Consider the following 17,820-nt stretch of genomic DNA (forward strand, 5'->3'; position numbering starts at 1 on the left):
GAGAAGTAGGAGAAGAGAAATAAAACCAAAGAAAAGCACATCGTAGTAAAACCCCCAGTTTGCTAAGCTCAAAGACCACAGCAGATTCTTGTCCCCCTAGAATCCATGCTCCATTCCCCCTAGTTAAATCTCTATTTCTAATTTTTTTTTGCCTCCCCTTAACTGGGAAATATCAGATTATAGACTTGCAGGAAAGTCCTGACTGTGCCACTTTCTAGCTACACAAAGTCAGCTCAGCTATGTAACCTCTCTAAGCTCCAAACTCTGTAAAAATGGGGATAGTATATCCGCCATAAAATTGCTGGGAAGATTCAAAAATCTAGTGTAAGGAATAAGATAAGAGAAAACACTCGACAAGAGCTGCTCTTAATAGAATCATAACAACCAAGTTGGGAGGCTTTGAAAGTGACTAGGATAACTCTCCTCCCCTTCTCTCCTCATCCTCCGGATGGGTTTCCAAATGGAGACGAAGAGGGGTCAAGTGAGATAGGCAGGTTCACATCTGTGCATCAGAAGCCGAGAGGATACAGTCAGTTCTTGACTGCTTTTTCTTTGTCTTTCTTTTCTTTCCTTCCTTCCTTCCTTCCTTCCTTTCTTTCTTTCTTTCTTTCTTTCTTTCTTTCTTTCTTTCTTTCTTTCTTTCTTTCTTTCTTTTTTCTTTCTTTCTTTTTCTTTCTTTTTTTTTTGTATATTTTTGTATTGGTGCTGGATTTGCCAACATATAGCACACCACTCCCGTCCAGTGCCCCCCTCAGTGCCTGTCATTCAGTCACCCCATCTCCCGCCCACCTCCCCTTCCACTACCCCTTGTTTGATTTTCTACAGCGTCTGCGTCTGGGGGAGTCAAGGGGAGGAGAAGGGAAGGGGCTACCACTTTCCCTGACATTGGTTGTGAGCAAGCTCCACCTTCTCCCAATTCTTGTGCGAAGAATGTAAACATTTGTTCATTTTCATGTTTGTGGAAGCACCTTACCCGTCCCATCCAAGCTTCCTTTCTAATGTGTCCTTAGGAAACTAGAGGGAGTTAGAGTCCGATGCTGGGTACAGAGAACGCGCATGTACAGACATGCTGAACTCCACGGTAGCCTGTGCTAGTATCAAATGAGCACGACAGCGAGGGTAACTGGGACAAGACAGCGTGGTGTGGGTCTCAGCTCATCTGGAGGCAGGTCCCTCAAGCTCCAGCAGAACAGGGGCAAGGTCTACAAAGGGCTTTAAAGATCTGTCTTGTTGTATCCTCAGGACCGGTTTCCAAGGACTGTGCTCCCTCTACTGCCACCTCAGGAGCACAGCAGTTTATAAATCACAACATTCCTCCAACAGCCTTTTTTCAGCTCCAACTGCATGCCAGATGGAGTGCTGAGATTTACAGGCATTGTTTTTACCAATTCCTCACAATTCTCTGAAGTATTAAGGATCATTCTGATTTCTAACAGACAAAGAGATTAGGCTTAATGAGGTTAGAGGGACTGGTCAACGGGAATCAGATGGTAAAGGGCAGGTTCGGGAGTCAAACTCAAGACTGTCTGGCTCCAGAAACATTTGTAATCATTGGCTTTACTAAAAATCTTATCTACTCATATAAGAAACACAATGAATTTCCCAAAGAGCTACGGAAGAAGTAAGTTTAAGGATCCAAACGCGGATTCCAAAATAGAGAGGCTCATTGGATAGTCTATTAATCAAAGATGATGCGTATACTCTGATTCTCCAGATTTGCCTTGCTATATGGACGGTTAGCCATGCATTTAACAGTCCTGCATGTGCCAGGATGGTGGCCACATTGCCAACAGATTTCCAAACCATTTAGCAAATTATGTGGTTCTACAGCATCCTGCTTATAGTGTGTGAAAGGTGACTGTTTCTACCAGTGTGTTTCTGTTTCTACTTCTGTTTCCATTTAATGTACTTTTTCATATATTGGTCTCTCTCAGAATTGAATATTTAGTGGATCAGAATGAAATGTCATTTTCCTTGTATTACATCCATTCTTTGATGGAATGCCTCATCCCCTTAGTCTGTTCTGAGGGCTCTTTCAGTTGACTTGCCTTGTCCAGGCACTTCATTTTCACTAGGACTGCCACTACCTTTGATAATTATAATAATATCTAACATTTATAGGTTTATAAATGCTTAAATAAAGTCAATATAAAGATGTAATGTACATCAATTCTATCTAAATGCCAAGTTGAAGAGGGTAGAGGAGATTATCCTTCTGTCTCTCTCAAATTTTTTTTAAAGATTTCATTTATTTATTTGAGAGAGAGAGAGAGACTGAGCAAGAGAGAGCAAGCCAGGGACGAGCCAGAGGGAGGAGGAGAAGCAGACTCCCTGCCGAGTAGGGAGTCTGAGCACTGGGATCATTTCCTGGGCCAGAGACTGATGCTTAACTGGCTGGGCCACCCAGGCACCCCTCTCGACTCTCTTCGCTTAGGAAAAAAAAAAAAAATCCTTGGTTAAGCTGTTTGAGGTAGTGAGAGAAAGCAAAACAAAACAAAAATGGATAAAGGGCTCCATTTAAAGGCATAGATAGAAATTGGGAATGTGGAGCAGATAGCAGAGAAAAGAAAGGAAGGGAAAAAGAAAAGATATAAAGGGAGCTAAAGAGGAGGAGAGAATGGGAGAGAGAAGAAAACATGGCACAAAACTTGCAAAGAATAAAGGAGCTTAGTAAAAGATTTCTACTGGTGAACTCTAATGACCCATATTTAATGATCTATATTAAATTATGTTTTTTCTCTGTTGGATACCTCCTCTTTCTCCTCAGGCTTCAGAATGACTGGTTTGGTTTTTATTGTGGTCATATTGAAGGAAATGAAAGAAAGGAACACCAAATCAAAAAGAGGTGTGGTGTATCTTTCCACTTACTGAGGTCTTTGGTGTATTTCATTAATGTTTTGTATATAAACCCTAAACATTTTTGTTAGGGTTATATCAAATTACTTTTTATAGTCTTTTAAAATTTCAAATTCCAGTTGTTCATTGCAAGTAACTTTCGTATATTGACAATGTATCCTGTGATCTTGCAAAACTCCCCTATTAGTTCAAGAGGGTTTTTGTAGATTCTTTGGAATTGTCGGCATGCACCATATTATCTGTGAATGTTTTATTTCTGGAAAACTTGTATTTCTTCTTTTAGTTCTTCCTCTCCAATTTGCCCTTTATTTCTTTTTCTTGTCTTATTACACTACCTAGGTCTTCCAGTGCAATGCTGAATAGGAGTGATGAGAGAAGATATCCGTGCCTTGTTCTGGATCTTGGGAGGAAGACATTCAGTCTCTTACCATTAAATATGTTAACTCAAAATTTTTCAAACATACCCCTTATTAGGTTAAGGAAGTGCACTTCTATTCCTTGTTTTTTGGAATGTTTTTTTACATTGATATGACCATATTTTTTTTCTTGTTTAGTCTGGTAATGTGATTAATTACATTGATTCTACAAAGTTAAACCAGTTTTAGATTCTTGGGATAAACCTCATTTTGTTGTGATGTATATTCCTTTGTGTATATTGCCAGATTTAATTTGTTATTATTTTAAAAGGATTTTCAAGCACTATTTTTATGAGAGATATTGGTCTGTAGCTTTCTTTTCTTGTAATGTCTGTTTTATTTTATTAGAGTAATAATGGTCTCAGACTATGTTAAGTGTTTCTTCCTCTTCAATTTTCTAGAAAAGACTGTGTAGAATTGGTATTATTTCTCCCTTAAATTTGAAAGAACTCACTAATAAAGCTATCCCTGCCTGGAGTTTTCTTAGTGGAAAATTTCTACCTTACAAACCCAATTTTTTTTTTCTTATTGAGGTATAATTGACATATAACATTATACTAGTTTCAGGTGTACAACATAATGACTTGATATTTGTATATATTGGTAAAATGATCTTCACAGTAAGTCTAGTTAACATCCATCCTCATGCATAGTTACAATTTTTTCTTGCAATGAGGACTTTGAGGGTCTACTCAATTTTTTAGACAGAAAACTCTTCTGGTTACCAATTTCCCCTTGAATGAGCTTGATAGTTTGTATCATTCAAATAATTTATCCAGGGCAGCCCCGGTGGCGCAGCGGTTTAGCGCCGCCTGCAGCACACGGCGTGATCCTGGAGTCCCGGGATCGGGTCCCACGTTGGGCTCCCTGCATGGAGCCGCTTCTCCCTCTGCCTGTGTCTCTGCCTCTCTCTCTAGCTGTGTCTCTATGAATAAATAAATAAAGTCTTAAAAACAACAACAACAAAAAAGAATTTATCCATTTCGTCTAGGGCTGGCTTCAGCAGCACATATGCTATCCATTTCACCTAAGTAGTTGTATTTGTAGGCATAAATTTGTTAATAATATTCTTTTTATTCCCTTAATTATAATCTATAGTAATGTCACCCCTCTCTTTCCTGATATTGCTAATTTGTGTCTTTCTTTTTTCCAGGACAATCTGACTAGAAGTTGATCAATTTTATTGATCTTTTGAAAGAACAAGCTTTTTGGTTTCATTGATTTTTCTCTATCATTTTTCTGCTTTCTCTGTCATTGATTTCTGCTCTTGCCTTTATTATTTCCTTCTGCTAACTTTGGTTTCAATTTGCTTTTCTTTTTCATGCATCTTAAGATAGAAGCTTAGGTCATTGATTCTTCTAATATAAGCATGTAAATCTTTCCCCTTTAGCTGTATCTCACAAATTTTGATATATTAGAGTTAAATTTTCATTCATTTTCTTCAAAATCTTTTCTGATTTCCCTTGTGATTCCTTCTATGATTTATGGGTTTTGTTTTATTTTAGAAGTGTGTTCCTGGTTGGATCAGTTGGTTAAGCATCTGCCTTTGGCTCGGGTCATGGTCCTAAGGTCCTGGGATCGAGCCCCACGTGGGACTCCCTGCATGGTGGGGAGTCTGCTTCTCCCTCTGCCCCTCCCCCCAGCTCATGCTCGCTCACTCTCTCTCTCAAATAAATAGATAAAAATCTTTAAAAAGAGAAGTGTGTCATTTAGCGTCCAACTATTTGGAGATTTTTCTAGGTATCTTTTTATTTATTTTAACTTAATTCCATTGTGGTTGGAAAATATACTTTTTTATAATTTAAATCACTTTAAATTTGTTGAGTTGTTTTATGGCACAGAATATGGTTATCTTGGCTAATGTTTAGGATGCACTTAAATGAATGTGTTCTCTGTGGCTGCTGGGTGGTGTTCTGTCAATATTAATTCGGTAAAATAGGCTAATAGTGTTAGGATTTTTCTTTCACTCGAGACTTTTAGCCTATTTATTCAATTATTATCATCAGAGGAATGTTTAAATCTTCAGCTGTAATTCTGAATTTTTCTCCAGTTCAGTCACTTTTTGTTACATGTATTTTGAGGCTTTATGTGTAGGTGCATAAACACTTGGGATTCTTTTGTCCAATTGATGATTTTTCCCTATATGATTATGAAATGACTTTTTAACCGTGATAATATTTTTTTTGCTCTGAAGTCAACTTTATTTTGTATTTATATATCCACTTCAGCTTTCTTTGATTCATGGTAGTATGGTATGCCATTTTCCTAATATTTTACCTTCAACTTTATTTTATATTTGACATGGGCTTCCCACAGGTAGCATAAAATTGGGTCTTTTTTACCCAGTTTAACAATTTCTACCTTCTTTATGGATAATAAGCTTTCTCCACTCTGGCTGTTGAAAGTAAATCCCATCCTTAGCTCTGCATGAGCTCTAGAAGTTCTACTCACTCCTTTTTAGTGGTTTTATTCCCCTAACTTTGGGTAGTTCCTTCGTACACATGCACTAATCAATACTCAGCAGAATCGGGGGCAGTGGTCCACAGTCTCTTCTCTGGTGCACGGCCCTGTGAAACTTAGTCCGCTCGGCCTCCCCAAACTCTTGACTCTGTCTTCTCATCTTGGGAGACTGTCAGGCTCTGTTTGCGCTCCCTCCTTCTGTGCCACAGTATGGAAACGCTCTCCAGAGAGTGAGATAAGGCAGAGAGAAAGCCCAGTTCTTTACTTCTCTCAGAGATCATTCTCTCTCACTGTCTGTTTGCCAATGCCTGAAAACCATTGTTTCATATATATATATATATATTTTTTTTTAATTTAAGTTTTTAAGGTAGGAGGGTAAAGCCACCCCTGGAAGGGCTGCCAGATTTGGGGGAACAAAGCAAGACTTTCAGTAAAATCTGAATGTTAAATCAACAGCCAGTACTTGTTAGTATATGTATGACCCATACTTATAGTATAAGTATGTTTAAAATACAAATTTAATGGGGTTTCTTGGATTTTATCTAGCAACTCCAATCCCTGTTAAACCCATCATGCTCAAAGCAGAAGTCCCCAGACACTCTTTTAAGGGCCAGAGCTATGTATTTGTTTTGAAATCCATTCAATTCAGTATGAAATATTTACTGAGCTCCTGCAGTGTGCTTATCACAATGAGAGTGACTTAAGGAGGAATTTTCTTAAGGCTATATCAACTGGCAGAGAAGAGAAAATACACATAGGAAACTAGAAGTGCTCAGTTGACCTACAATACTAAGCATAAGTGTCACAGGAATCCAGAAGTTAAAGGCCAAAATGAGTTGAAGAAGTCGGAAAATACAGGAGATATGACTAACGGAAAGAGTGAAGAGTGAAAGAATTGTGCTCGGGAAGGCGGAGGGCAAGGATGTTCTGTTTGCCTAAAGAAGCTAAGACACCGATGAAGGACTCAGACCGGCATCCTTCCAGACAGCGAGGAAAATAACCTGAACAAAAGAAAAGATGCCTTGGGCGAGTCATGATAAACAAGGCTAGCTGGTACCAGGACATGTGGGAACAGTTGTTCAGTTTGTTCACTGCGCAAAGGTGCCCAGTTGGGAGGCTCAGTGGGGACTGAGGTCCCAACTGCTCCGGTTCCAGGACATGAGCTTCTATGCGGGGCCTCATCTAATTGGAAGAAGGGATGCTTTCTCCTACTTCTAAGTTGCTTCGTGGGACATTTGAGGTCCCGGGGGGTTGGGGGGGGGGGGGGCTTCAGGATCTACCTTCTGAGCAGACCCATTCCTTCTGTGGCTCTGAGCCAGGTCGCCAGTCGGAGTCCCTACAGGGAAGTGGGGGCAGATGTTAGAAGGTGCAGCACCTCTGAGCCACAGACCTCAGGGTCCTGGGCTACTGTGGGAAATGAGCTGGGAAGGGAAGGGATGAAAGTCAACGGTCGGAAGGAGCAGAGTGGCTGAGCACGATGAGGTGACAGGGCTTGGCCTAGGACCCCCAAGGTGGACAGCAGTGGTGCCACCCGGTGAGGCAGGCCCTGGGCCAGGTGCACCTAGCGGCCAAGAGGCGGGCACGGCTGTGCTAACCGGTGCCTACACATCTTCTGTCTTTGGAAATTCTCCCAGGAGAAGCTGCAAAGCGTGATTTTTAAGGAAAAAGCAAACCTCAGGGGTAGGCATAATTCATCAGCCCCCCCAGTACATCCCACGAAACCCAGCGCAGCCCTCGCCCGTGTGAAGGCCACCCGCGTGCCCTCTTGTGCCAGAGCCCTGCCTCCCAGCCCGAGCCCCGGACGTGCTTGCCCCTTACCTCCCCGGGGTCCCCCCAAACGAGAGAAATAGGAGGAGGGGACAGAGGAGAGTCACGGCAAACACTGCCTCAAATAGCAAGAGAGGAAGGAGTATCTGGAAGATGTGAACGAGAACAGCTACTTTCTCTGTCTCCGCCTTTATCAGTTTGATCTTAAAAGAATGAGGCAACCAGATGCAGACCCAGCTGGGTGGAACTTCAGCTTCATGTTTAGTTTTGTCGCCAGCGTCTCACACTAGGCTCTTTATCTGGGGCCTGCGAGGGTTGTGGTTCTCTTTACAGAAAAAGCCTCTAGCAGAACTTCGCCTGCTTGGAATTCCTTGCCACAAGAAAAAAAAAAAAATCCCCAAAGCAAAGGACCACCCGTAACAAATAAATGATTTATGAAAAAAAAAAAAAAAAGTCGAAGGAAGGGGTAAATCCTTCCTTCTTACACAGAAATTATTGAGGGCTGCGCTGTCCAAAAGCCAGCTCAGGTGAACCAAACTCAGACGCCTCCACAGATCCCAGAAGGGGAGCCTGTGTCTGAAGCTCCACTGAGTGAAAATAAGAAGCTAAATCCTGAAAGTGAAGGGTTTCCAGCCTCCTTCAGTTGTCGGCCTCTCAAGTCCCCGCTGACACGAGCCGCGCCGTCCCCTCCGCGGGGCCTGCGGGGTCCTGCCCGGATCTATGCGAGGTCAGAGCAAAGGGGGAAACTCTCGCACACAAGTGACAACACAGTTTTGGGTGGGAAAGGGCAACTTTAAGGATGGCCCGTCTTATTACAGACCTTCCTGTGTTGGTCGAGTTGCAGAGATGGTCCTTTCCTTAGTTTGGAGGCTGGAACGTTAGCCAAGCAGCAGAGGGCACTGTCCCCCCAGTGAAGCCACCTCCCAGGCAGCCGAGCTGGGCCTTGGGTTCCTTTCACCACAAACCAGATTCTCTAGGCTCCCGTCCAGTCCATCCGTCTCGAGATGGCCCGCAGGGTCTCCAGAGTCGGTGACCAAGCCCCTCCTTGCTGGCTCCTGGCTCTGGCCCAGGCAGTGGGGGGGCCCCTCACGGGGGGGCGGGCGAGGGGAACCCCAGGCCTTTGGTCCCAGGCCTTTGGTCCAAGGGTTCCAGGCCTTCCCTCTTGGCCTTGCTCGCCCCCCATACCCGCAGGGCCACTCTGGGAGGTTCATATCCAGGGGAGACCGGAGCCAGGAATTTGGTCAATTGAGAGAGAACCTGTCTTTGCCCTTTATTTATGTGGGTTTGTCCAGGTTTACACAGAGCGGTAGAGCCAAGATATCGGGGTCTCGCTCCTCTCCCAACATTCGCGCGTCACCTGCCAACACAGATCAGCTAAGGGAGGACACTGCTCCATGTGTGGACGCACCTCCGGACAGGCCCCCTGGAGCCTTTCCAAACCAGTTGCCACTTTGAGATCCTCTCTTTTGGAAACTTCTAGAGCCACTACTGCTTCTGCGTTGGCTGGCCAGCTGGTTTTTCCAGAGAACATTCTCTAAAGACCCAACTCGTTTCTTACGTTGAGGCAAGGCCTGTGCATTCCCTTCCGTCCTTGAAGCAAGGGCACGGGAGCTCACAAGGAGGTTGCAGGACAGGTCGGCGTCCTGACAAGCGCCGTCACGACAGAAAGGGTTCATCATCGTTCGTTACATGAAACAACACTCGTTCCCCTAAGCACCGAGGTCCAGGGTAATGGACTGTCTACTCCAGTCCCTTCTCAGTGGCGCCCCACCTGCAGGTTGAGGCTGGGGAAGCTTGCCGTGTGCGGCCACGTCCGATGGCACGTGAAACGGTGACACGATCGCATGGTGGTAGCTTGTCCCCTAAGTATGGCGTCCCCTTGCCCATGTCTGCAACTGCCCCAGGTAGAAGAGAGGTGTGTCTTAATGGGGTACCCTCTAAAGATGCTCAAACCAGAAGCTGAGGTTGTAGCAGAGGGCTAGGTTCCCACGGCACTTCCGACGTCACCCCAGGAAGGGCCCTGGGTGTTGCTTAGTAATGAGGACGAATGATTTCATAGAGTGGGTGGCAAAGGAGAACAATCAGATGCTCCCGTTACCGCGTCGCCCCGGTGAAGGGCGTAATCCCCGGAGAGGGATTGGCCCTCTTGTTGAGGCCGAGGCCATGCAGCAGAGCCCCACTGCCCCCCGGCCTCCTCTGGCAGCCCTGGGCACCCCGCATGCCTCACTGGCTGCACCCACGCCCCACTTCTCTCCCTAGATGGGAGCTTCCAGGGCAGCGCGGTGCTTCTCTTGGGAGATAAGCCATGAGCACATGTCCCGGCCGCAGGTGCTTCACGCTTGTGAGGCTGCCGGGTGGCGGGACAAGGGCGGGACAAGGGCGGCTCGGAGGGCCAGCCCAGAGCCCTCCCGTCTGGACGGCCTCTCGCCTCGGTGTGCACCGCACTGTGCAAACCCGGGCTCACGGGCCTGCTGTCTCCGGCCGGTTTACTCACCTGTCTTTATTCAGCAGCGCCGCCAAAACCTTGGTTTCTCGCCCTGAGGCCTAGGTCTTTCTACCGATGGACACTGTGCCCCGTTCCTGGGCATGTTTCAAGGTCAAATATGCAGCTGATTCAAATTCTCAAAGCGAATTCTTATCATTTCAGGGCATGGGAGCCCAGAACCATCCAGACCGGCTGCCACATTCCCACGTCACTGTGGGCTCTATTGGGAAGACCACAGAAGCCCCCACCCGGCGATGCTTGGTTTCCCGCAGCGACCGAGGCTCTTGGATGCCTGGTGGTGACCCCGTCTCCAGGATGGTGAGGGCTAAGCACCTGGAATTATCAGTGGCCTCTTCTACCTACAGCACATGGTACTGAATAAAGACATCATACGTCCCCGGACCTCCTGTATCCAGAGCCTTGAAGCCCCGAGCCTACCACTTTACCTCGAAACCAGTCCCTTTCCCCCGGAGCAACTCGCGGCTGAATTCCTATCAGAAGCAACCACTTATTGCCTGATCGATAGAGTATCAGTACAGTACCCAGGCTACGGACCAGCAGGGAGGACAGAGGGCCCCAGAGAGGGAACCGAAACGGACAGGAGGTCGTCGATCAAGAAGCTGCACTCGAAGCTATGGGAGGGCCACTTACTTCACGGCGAACTTGCTGAATTGGTTGAAGTTTTGCAGGGTCACATCTGTTATCCTTTAACATTTCGTGGAGGATGGAGGAGGAAGTGCCAGCATACTGGGAAAAGAGCCAACGTAAAATGGTTGAAAAATAAAAGGAAAAACGGTTTTGTTCTGAAAATTAAAGACCTATGAGTTCAGCTGCTATAGCGAGGGGGAAAATAGCCACAAATGTGACTAGAACGAAGTGTTGGCTTTACGTGAACTGCACTTCCCCCCAGACCAACCTACATATTTTAATCCATTGACAAACGATTAAGTAAACGAGAGCTGTGCATCAGGGCTGGCGCTGCCATCATACAGCCGAGCCAGAGAAACCGCGGCAAGGCGCGGTCGCAAGTTTAGAGAACAAAGGATCTCTAAGAGCCGGATACTAGTGCCGGGGTCTAAAACCAAGGGAATTAAAAGAATCGAGGATGCTATACCATTTTCTGTCCTTAAAATATTGAATTTTTGCGATGCCTGGGGGGCTCAGGGGTTGAGAGTCTGCCTTTGGCTCAGGGCGTGACCCCGGGATCCTGGGATCGAGTCCCGCATCTGGCTCCCTGCAGGGAGCCTGCTTCTCCCTCTGCCTGTGTCTCTGCCTCTGTGTGTGTGTCTCTCTCAGGAATAAATAAATAAAATCTTTTTTAAAAAACTGAATTTTCAAGCATGGGCCTATGAAGATTGTTAGGTCCTTTGAGAAAAAGGGCTGTCACTAGATGACTGCTTTGCATGCTCTTATTTATTCATCCGTCACTCACTCATTCATTCACCAAACACTTGTTTTTGCAAGGCCCTTAATACGTGTAAAGAAAATAAAAACGACTAACAGTGGGTAAGGTTTTTCCCTAGTGAAAATAGCTGCATCAGGGAGCATTTTGATTATGATCTCATCAGTACTCACTATTCTATTTTAAAAATTATCAAAAGAATAAACAGTTAGGATATAACTAAGTCTTGATTACTTTTTCCATTACTTGGAAGATTTGATACAACTAGGACAAAAATTCAAAAGAAAATTAATGTCTTAAACAGCTCTCTTAATCACAGGCTTGGGCCCTTTTGTACATTTTTTTTTTTTTAACTTGCAGTTAAAAGTATCATTCCAGGCTTGTCTGTAGATCCCAGATTTCTGACTTTTTAAAACTCATTGTTTGTTACAGTTTGAATATGTTGCTAACTTCAATATGCTCTTGTTCCTACCAACCAGAAGTGCTTTTACCAGCAAGTTTTTTTTTTTCATAGTCTAGAGCAAAACAAACCGGAAACAAAACATATTGTGAAAAGATTATTTCAGACTTTTTCCCTGTTCACTTCTATTTTTATTTTTCTTATGTATCAGTAAACTGTTACCCTTGCAACCATGTTTCTATATCTCTCTCACTTTCTGTGGCTTTTTGTTATTGCCTATGTTCTCTTGGATAATAATTAATTAAATAAGCTTTATTTGGCTCAGTGGTTTAGCTCCGCCTTTGGCCCAGGGTGTGATCCTGGAGACCCAGGATCCAGTCCCACAGTGGGCTCCCTGCATGGAGCCTGCTTCTCCCTCTGCCTGTGTCTCTGCCTCTCATAAATAAATAAAATCTTAAAAAAAAAAAAAGATATCTGACAAGCTTAAGTGAACTCTCACTTTTCATTATACTAAATAATTTCCTTATAACTGTACACAGGTGCCTTGTAAGATAAGTCAGGTGGTTTAATTATACCTCTATGAATTCAGTAATTATTGAAAACCAACAGTAAACAATGAGCTGTACTAAGTTAAAACCAGGTGAGATGTCAACTTGTGCAAGACACATCCTTGCCATTGAATTTGATCCCAATTGCTGCAAGAGTCAAATGTTAATACTGAACAAATATACTTCAATACGGGTAATTTGTGGTTCTATTGGGTGATTTGAACAAACCAAAGGAGACTGGGTGGAGAAGATGGACTCTGAGTGGTAGGTGGCCTTTGTGATAAGGACTGCGAAGGACATAATAAGTGAAGAGCAAGGTGTGAGTACGAACCAAATAGACGGAAAAACACCGTATTCATACAGGGAAAGCGAGGTGTATTGGCAGGAGCAGAAGCTTCGTATTGGCAAACAGAAGTGGATGAAGCCAGTGAGCAGTGAGTGTTGTGGTGTTTTGAATGGCAAGCTCATGAGTTTGGAGTATTTCTGTAGTCCAATTGTCATCCCCGAATTTCATCCTCAGCCACTCCAAGCCATCCTCAAAGCTTCTGTCAAAGTGAATCTCCTCAAAGACAAAGCTAACATGTAGCTCCTCTGTTGAAGATTTTGCAGTGCCTTCTAGAAGATGTGAATCCCTTGGCCACTCAAGAACGGGCATCTATGAGACTATTCACAACTGAGCAGCAAAACGGAATTTCCACCAAAAACCAAAAAAAACAAAAAACAAAAAACAAAAAACAAAAAAACCAAAACAACAACAACAACAAAAACACAGAATTTCCGTGTCACTGAGCTTGGCCTGTAGGGTCCCCCACGTGGTCGTGCTTGGGCTTGTGGCTGGCTGGGTAAAGAAGATCCCTCTTCAGCCCGAGCAATAGTCTCAGGGGTGGAGATAATGCCTGGCAGCCCATCATGTCATGGCAAACAGGCCCAGAGAGCTGCCAGGGACTGACTGAATTCCTGGGACATTTATGCCTTGGAACTTAGGGTTGCAGCCTTGCTGAACTCAAAGGGACCTTTGCCTAATTGTGTCACATTCACACTGTAAATGCATTGAATTTAAGCAAAGCATTTGTTACAGGAAATTTGTGTTAATTTGAATTTTATAGATCAATCAATCAATAAATCTTTTTTAAAAAAAGGAGTTTTGTGTATTATCTAAATAGGAAAAATAGCATTATCTCATTTAATCTTAGAAGAATCTCTGCAAGACAGTTATGAGAACCCCCTCATGTTACAGGTGAGGAGACCGGGGGTCAGAGGGTTCCAGCCCCTTAACAAATTCAAACAGGAGTGAAGGGGCAAAGTTGTGATTTTTGCCCAGTTCTGTGTGATGCCAATTCCTTGGCACATACAGATTCCAAAGTCATCTTCAGAGACTTGAGAGCAGAGTCTGTGACTGAGGGTTCTGAACCACACACCTACTTCCAGGCTGCGTCACCGCAAAAGGAAACTATGGATCATGGGCTTCCTAAAGCAAGGAATTGTATCTGATGACTTCAAATCGTCCCTTCCCCTCTTCGGTCTATGATTGCTTAACAGATTTCTACTGCTCTCCAAACATTTCAGTTCCAAGAGCTAAGCTGGAATGGTGAGAAAGTCACATTTTGAAGGAAACGTCTTTTATGGTGCTAGGTGCCTATTTTCCCAATACACCAAAAGCAAACTTCAGATACCATCCCCGCTGCGCTCTTTTCTGTCTGCCCCTCTTCCAAAAACAAATAATAGCAGCAACCAAAATGGAACAAAATTGGCTCTAGCCCGCTTGGGAGTTTAAGCCAGATCTGCTCTTGGGTCTCCCCAGGCCAAAGGGGGAGACGCAGTCAGTGGCGTCACAGGCCCTTCCCAGCGCTGACGAACACAAGCAGAGGGCTTCAAAATTAAAACCATGCGCTTGGTAGTAAACAGCTCCAACTGGTGCTTGATTGCAAACTGGACGTTCTATTTCTGACGTGATTTGAGCAAACACGGGAAACCTCACAGGCGCGGTGGAGAGATGCCTTCTCTCCCAGGACGAAAGAGAGCGGCGTCGGATGGTGTTCGGCTCGCCGTGATTCCGGGCACCGTGGAAAGCCATGGCCTTGACGGGGTTCTCACTTCGATAGCCTCACGGGAGACCTTTTCTTTCCCAGGAATCCTCTCCCGTGGGTGGGGCCAACTAGAATGTTCCTGAATGTGATGACTGTCAGCACATTCCCCCCAGCCGGACCACGGGGGCCGTTCTTATCAGATGAAGCTGACCTCTCCGCCCTGGCATGTTCTCCTTGTTCATCACTAGGATTAATTCCAAGTTCACGGCGATGCAGGTTTCGAGTAAATTGCGCAGTCCCCTCCAGATCGCAGGCGCCAAGCTCTGGAATTTCCTCCCCCTTATGGAGAGGCCGGGTGCTGGCTTACAAGAACGAGGACTTTAAAAATAGTTGGCTTGCACTCAGACCTGCACCCTGCAAAATGCTCTGCCCGGACTAGCCTTTCTCGTTTCAGCCGGCGGAGATCTGCCCCTACTCACTTTCTGCCGAATGCCAAGGGACTCAAGTGGGAGGCCCGAGCAAAACGAAAACGTTTAGCACATAATTCAAAATCTTAAAGTATTGTTTTCAGCCAATGGAAGAAGTAGGATTCATCAGAATCCTCGAATTGACATTCGATAAGCCCCAGAATCATGCTTGTCGACTAGAAATTTCCAAGTTAATTGCTCCGATGCATGACACGGACCTTCCTGTAGTGAGTAAAGATCCTGTTCCATCTGTCATCACTGTCAAAGAGGACAAAGTATGCAAAATAAGTTTGATATATTTATCATAAATATGATGGTCAGAAATCATTCTGCACATGCATCTCTGCATCAGGAGGATTGTTCTCAGCCTTGATGGTGCTCAGAACCTCCCGCCCACCCCCCCCAAACTTTACTGGAGGCTACAGGTGGCTCCGGACCGGCAGAATGAGTTATTCACATTTCTAGTTTCTCCCTTTTCAAAATTAAGCTTTCAGATTTTCTTTAGGCGTTTTCTTAGGATTCCAAGTTAGAAGGAAGGAAATCGTCCCTGTGCTTGTAGGCCAGCCAGATCCCTGTAGGGCCAGCGGAGCTTCAGCCCATGTGCTCTTGCCTGCAGCCCTGCCACCTCCAGGGAGGCTGGTGCTGCAGTTTGCACGGGTTTGGGGGACAAGCTGGGGGCCTGCAAAGGCTCTGTGGGTGGGACCGCGGGCGGAGACAGAGTATGAGGATCGGGGAGCAGAGCCTGGGATGCAGCGTCCTGGGGCGGGGGGGGCTGGCTGTGTGCGATTCCTCGCATTCGGTCCATTCAGTGGGGGCAGGACAGTGGGGAGGGCCTCCCCTGGGGGGCTGAGGGCACAGCAGGGCCACACAGGGGGCTGAGGGCGCAGAGGGCCACGGGGCGGGGGGCAGAGGACACAGAGGGCCATGGGGGTGCTGAGGAAGCAGAGGGCCACAGGGGGTGGGGGTGAGGGAGCAGCAGGCCATGGGGGGGTGAGGAAGCAGAGGATCACGGCAGGGGGCTGAGGGCGCAGAGGGCCACGGGGGGAGATGAGGGGGCAGAGGGCCACGGGGGGGGCTGAGGGGGCAGAGGGCCACGGGGGGGGGGGCTGAGGGGGCAGAGGGCCACGGGGGGCGGGTGAGGGCGCAGAGGGCCATGGGGGGGTGAGGGAGCAGAGGACCACGGAGGGGGGCTGAGGGCGCAGAGGGCCACGGGGGGAGCTGAGGGGGCAGAGGGCCACGGGGGGGGGGTGAGGGCACAGAGGGCCACGGGGGGCGAGTGAGGGAGCAGAGGGCCACGGGGGGGCCTCACCGGGCCCGGCCTGTGGCCCTGCCTGCCACATCCACCTGTCGTTCCCCCCCTCCTGCCCCCCTCCTCCCACCCCCTCCCCCCACTGCATCCCTCCCCCCACGCTCCTCCCGGGTGACCCACGTCTTCAGCACCACAAGTGTCCCGTCCCCGCGGCCTTGGGAGACAGGTCCCTGTGACCCTCCGTGACCTGCACACGTCTGGGCAGCCCGTTTCCTGCTGGGCGTGCAGCAGCTTGGAGGAGCCGTTGCCTGGAGCCTACCGCAACCAGTGGGGTTCTAACCAGGCCCCCCGGGGCCCCGAGCCGCCCAACCCGAATCCTTGGGGACGGAAGGCAGAAGACACGCTTGTCTGGAACGACGCCGCTGCCCAATCAGAATGACCCGCGGGCACAGGTGACAGGTCACAGGCTGGGACTGGTGGCAGAGACCCTGGGTGAAGCCGACCGGGGGGGGGGGTGCGCAGGTTCCGAAGGACTCGGGCTTGCTCCAGGCACCTGCGAGGGTAAACGCTAAAGCGCGCTGCCCGTGCCCTCCACGGGTCCGACAGGATGCGTGGGACCAGCCCTCACCGGGTGGCAGGAGCCAGGGGTACAGAGAGGACCCCTAAATCCAGGCTTGGGGGACAATTGGAACTGGGGGGTCTGCTGAAGAAGATGAGGAACAGGGCCACAGGCGGGTGAGAGTAGTGCCTCCAAAGCACAGAAGATTATTGTGCAGATTGCTGTCATAGATTCGTATTCTGAGCATCCTTGGCCACCCTTCCCAGATGCATAACAAAACCTCACAAAACCCCTTATTTTCTTTATCCTGGAAGTGAGTTAAGTCCCTGCCAGAGCTTGGAGGGGCTGAAGCCAGAGCGGCGCGCTGAGGGCAGGTGCCGAGTCGATGCAGGGCTCTGCAGGCCTCGACTGGGAGGCCTCCGGTCAGTGACGAGGCCGCTACTTACTCACTAAGCAAGGGCAGGCCGGGCACCTGGGAGTCACTATTACCACCCTCATTTTACACCCTTGGAAACAGAGGCTCGAGTAGCTTCCATCTACTTTTCACAGTCCCACCCAAAGCTAGAAAACCACAGAGCTGGAATTCGAACCCAACCATTCAAACTCTCAGCCTTAAAATATAAAAAAGCAGGGGGTGGGGTGGGGTGGGGTGGGGTGGACGGAGGAGTGCTACATTTAGAAATGAAAGAGAAAGACACAAATAGTTACGTGGTTTAAGATATTGCATAACAGGGTCATTTCAGCACGCCAATGGTTTGAAATATTCATGACCATATCTTAGTCTGTACCTCATTTTTTTTTTTTTTGTTCTTCTCAAACAGTTCAGCAATATAGAGAATATTTTCGTTAAACAAAACCTGGTGTGGGCACCCAGAACGTGAATTGAATAAAAGGGCAGTTGCTCAGGGCACCCGGGGGTGGGAAATCGATGAGATCCTTCTGTCTCTCCTCTCAACTATTTTCCCCAAAGTCAAGAACTCTATGGCTCTCGTGTATGGCCCAGCATAGTTTTTAAATCCCGAGCGTTTTTCTACATACCACTCAAGCCCATAGATCCAGGAAGCAGTCAAATGTCATATGTGGGTGACGGAGTGTGTCTTTGCCACGGTGGTATCATGTGGCTGTGTAGGAAGGCCCGGCCGCCTGGCAGCCTCACTGCTGTGTGGTCACCAGGGCTTTTATGA

At 47.0% G+C, this 17,820-nt stretch overlaps 1 protein-coding gene across 6 annotated transcripts in view; it reads right to left on the bottom strand.

Moving 5' to 3' along the window:
• Positions 1 to 17,815, bottom strand: part of STAT4 (signal transducer and activator of transcription 4) — a 118,855-nt gene extending 101,040 nt beyond the window's left edge. For 2 of the 6 annotated variants that reach the window (XR_003134276.3, XM_025441578.3), the window contains exons 1-2: positions 17,675 to 17,815; positions 10,636 to 10,731 (exon numbers count right to left, since the gene is read on the bottom strand). The gene's annotated coding sequence lies outside the window, so the exon portion shown is untranslated. The remainder of the gene's footprint in view (positions 1 to 10,635; positions 10,732 to 17,674) is intronic. The other 4 variants (XR_003134275.3, XM_025441573.3, XM_025441577.3 and 1 more) reach the window with 3 other exon arrangements.
• Between the last annotated feature and the right edge of the window lie 5 nt (positions 17,816 to 17,820).

Source organism: Canis lupus, chromosome 37, assembly GCF_003254725.2.
Source record: "Canis lupus dingo isolate Sandy chromosome 37, ASM325472v2, whole genome shotgun sequence".
NCBI classification, from domain to species: domain Eukaryota; kingdom Metazoa; phylum Chordata; class Mammalia; order Carnivora; family Canidae; genus Canis; species Canis lupus.